This window comes from Neofelis nebulosa, chromosome 7, assembly GCF_028018385.1.
Source record: "Neofelis nebulosa isolate mNeoNeb1 chromosome 7, mNeoNeb1.pri, whole genome shotgun sequence".
Classification (NCBI taxonomy): Eukaryota; Metazoa; Chordata; class Mammalia; order Carnivora; family Felidae; genus Neofelis; species Neofelis nebulosa.
The window spans coordinates 74129896-74133893 of record NC_080788.1 but is presented as its reverse complement, the minus strand read 5'-3'; positions in this window follow the sequence as shown (position 1 = coordinate 74133893).

The following is a 3998-nucleotide window of genomic DNA, read 5'->3' as shown; positions in this document are numbered from 1 at the left end:
TTAGGAAGTACACGATGACCGGTTTTTGTGTTAGTTACCTTGACATTTATCAGAGGCCCATAAATCTTCTGTCATAAGTCACAGCTGTCCCCCAAATCCCGATCCGTGACACTACATGGGTTGTCAGTGCTCTTTCTTTTCCAAAGCCACTCTTCAAGTTGAAAAGATGAAAATATCGCCTGCAGCCACAGTCCTTCAGTCCTTTTTTTTTTTTTTTTTTTTTTTTTTAATTTATTTATTTATTTATTTATTTTTTAATATATGAAATTTACTGTCAAATTGGTTTCCATACAACACCCAGTGCTCATCCCAAAAGGTGCCCTCCTCAATACCCATCACCCACCCTGCCCTCCCTCCCACCCCCCATCAACCCTCAGTTTGTTCTCAGTCCTTCAGTCCTTTTTAGTAACTAGCATGTCTCAGGTGTATTTTGCCTGTATAATTTATGCTCATATGGATCAATTAATATACGATGTTGCCAAATTGTAACAAAGTCTTCCTCCTGCTTCAGAATACACTGGAGGAAGGAACTTAATCATTAGCAAGGCCAGGTCTGCTGTGGGCTCCTCTTACCACCTTATAGAATTACCAACTGAGAGAATGAGGTTTTATCTTCCTGAATTGGGGGGAGGGTTCTGTACATCCATTGGCAACAATGAATCCTTCTTGGTAATCTGTCTAAGAATGCATGATTCCCATGAAAGTCAGGTTAGGATTGTCTTTTCTCCTTACCCTATTGAAGAGTGCTATTTAGTAGGATAAAGACAAAGACTTCTAGCATAATAATGCTGAATTTATGCCACAAAAAGCAGTCAACATTAGCAAGAGAAGAGATGGTTTCTTTTGAGCTATTTCGCCTGGATGGGGTTGGGACTGACGCTCAAAATCCCATGTTTGGCTTGCCTCTGCAAGACAGACTAGGACTTTGTGGGAGGGCAGAAGAGGGAGGGATCCCAGAGGAAAAAGACCTTCCAGACTCTCTCCAGGGAGAACTCTGTAGGAATTGAAAGCTCACAGGATGAGAAAAGTGATGTTTCTCACTGTTTATTAGACATTGTGCTTATTATCAGCCAACAGGATTGTTTTCTATCTGGTCATGAACTGCACTTGCAGTTGTGGGCTTATAGTGTGATATGTCAGAAGGGAGAGAGGTATTCATCAAGTTTTCACCATCTTTTTGGCAATGAAAGCAGACTGCATTTTTAGCACACATATTTTGGTGTCTATCCCAAGAAGGCAGTTAAATTTAGCACATTTCCTGCTAGCCCCTGAATTGTGCAGGACCGCCCCAGTCTTGAGTTTATGTCTGTCTGTGGAATCTCTCCTTGCAAACTGCTAGGTCTTTGGGGAACTCACATTTATAGGGTGAACTGGTACCCCAAATCCTTAGAACCTACCAGGAAAGGTGCAGTCTAGTGGTATATACATAGTGGTTTCTTAGTCCTAGCCCTGAGAATGTTAGGAGTGTGTGTGTGTGTGCGCACAGGCGCCTGCATGAATCCATGTGTGTGGGCCTGGGAGTGGAAACAGGGCACTCTGGGTGACCTTCCTCAGACTCTTACATGTGGTCATGAGGAATGTATCTGGATCAGCATGTTATGCAGGTTCCCAGGGAGAAGTGGCTCTGGAGCAAGCAGGAAATGGAACCCCCAGGGCCATAGGCTATACTTCTCCACCTAGGGCCTTCCAGGTCTAGGGTCAGAGACACAGATTCCCTTAGATCAGTGCCTGCGGACAGGAGGCATCATCATCTTTGAGGTAATGTGTTTAAATGCAGATGTCGTGGTTGGACTGAACCAAATTCTGGCAGAGACAGCCCAGGAATCTGTGCTAAAAAATATACTGCGGGGGCGCCTGGATGGCTCAGTCGGTTGGGCATCTGACTCTTGATCGGGTCATGATCTCATGGTTTGTGAGTTTGAGCCCTACAATGGGCTCTGCGCTGACAGTGCAGAGCCTGCTTGGGATTCTCTTTCCCCCTCTCTCTTTCCCCTTCTCCCGCTAGCTTTCCCTCTCAGAATAAATAAACTTAAAAAAAAAAAAAATACTGCGGGTTGTGTTGCTATGTGAGTGGGTTTGGTGACCAGTGCCTCACTCACTCAGTTCTCCAAGGGGGGTGGCAGCATCATTCAGTGTTGACATCAAGTCCCTTTGATTTTATCTCCTAAGCTTTTCTTGCAGCTCCCTCCTCCCGTGTGTCCACTAGCCACTAGCCAAGTCCAAGCCACCAACATGTCTGGCCCGGACTGCTGCAGTAGCCTCAAGTTTCCCAGCAGGGACACGCCCCCTCTGATCTGTACTCCACAGAACAGCCTGGGCAGCGGGTTTAAGTCACAAATCAGATTCTGTCACAACCCCCACTCCACCCTGGCCCTCACTCCAGCTCTTTCCTTCCACCGCTGTTCAGATGAACACAACATTCTTCCAGAGGCCGGAGGACCCAGATTCCTACCTACTGCCCCAGCCTCATTTCAAGCATCATCCCTGCTGACAGGCCTTTGCTCTCTCCAGATGCTCCTTCCCCCTTTACTGCCTTCAGACTCAGCAGTGGTCCTTATCTCTGCAGAGAGGCCTTCCTAACCTCTCAAGGGTGGCCCTTTCAGTGGCAATTTTGTATAGATTTACATAATAATTTAATTGTGTCTCTCTGAGTCTGATGTGCCATGAAGACAGGGACCACGTTTCTCCACTATGTAACCCTAGTGCTTGGCATACAATAAGCTCCAAACACCAGCCATAGCAGCGGTTGGCCATCAAGCAATCTTCAGTCACAAAGACACAGCATCCTGGGATGGATCAGAGCTTTGTAATTATACCCAGGAATTCCGTTCACTTACTTATTCATTCATTTATTCCTCATGACAAGTGTGGGCTTCTATGCTGTTTGGAGTGAGGAATTCGGAGACTTGCTGGAGCCTGCCAGCCCGCAGCAGGCACTGTTGGTAGTGATTTGAACCTGATTTTGAGCAGTTGGCATACCTTGTTTCTCTTGGCTCAATCAGAACTAACACTTACTGAACATGAACTAGGTGCCAGATGTGCTCCTTTTCCTTAAGTAGCTTCTCGTCTACGATGAAAAGGCAGACAGTAAACAAGTGACAAGTTCATGAGTCTTAAAGAGGCAGTTGGGTACACCATGGAGACACAGAAGAAGGAGTCTAAGTCTAGTGTAGGGGGTCAGTCTCGGAAGCTTCCCTGAATAAGGAATATTTGAGCTGAGACCTGGAGGATGAGTAGGAGGTAGGAGCAGTCCAAGTACAGGCCCATGTGGAGTGAACTTTGGAAGACAGGGCTATTTTGTTAAAAAAAAAATTTTTTTTTTCATGTTTATTTATTATTGAGAGAGAGAGAGAGAGAGAGAGCGCGCATCAGCATGGGAGGGGCAGAGAGAGGAGGAGACACAGAATCCAAAGCAGTCTTCAGGCTCTGAGCTGTCAGCACAGAGCCCTATGTGGGGCTCAAACTCACAAACTGTGAGGTCATGACCTGAGCTGAAGTCGGATGCTTAACTGACTGAGCCATCCAGGCGCCCCTGGGCTATTTTGTTTTTAATTTGAGAGAGAGAGAAAGAGAGAGAGAGAGAGAGAGAGAGAAAGAGGAAGGGCAGAGGGAGAGAGGGACTCCTGGATCCACGCTCAGTGCAGAGTATGATGTAGGGTTCGATCCCATGACCCCTGGGATCGTGACCTGAGCTGAAATCAAGAGTTGGATGCTCAACTGACTCAGCTACCCTGGCACACCGAAGACAGGGCTTTTTGATGGGCAGTGGGGAAGCACCCAGTTCTCCCGATTCTCCTCCTGTGACTTGGGGCTTGGCCTGTCCACACTCCTCATCCATCCTCTGAGGGGCTTGGCTGACATGGCCCATGCCGATCTGGGTGAATGATACATTAAACAGGAGACAGGTGGCATGTAAGCAGATACTTCTTGGGCCTTCTTCTCCACCTCAAGTACCATCCCAGCACTCCTATCAGAGCAATAGTAAACATCGCTGCCAC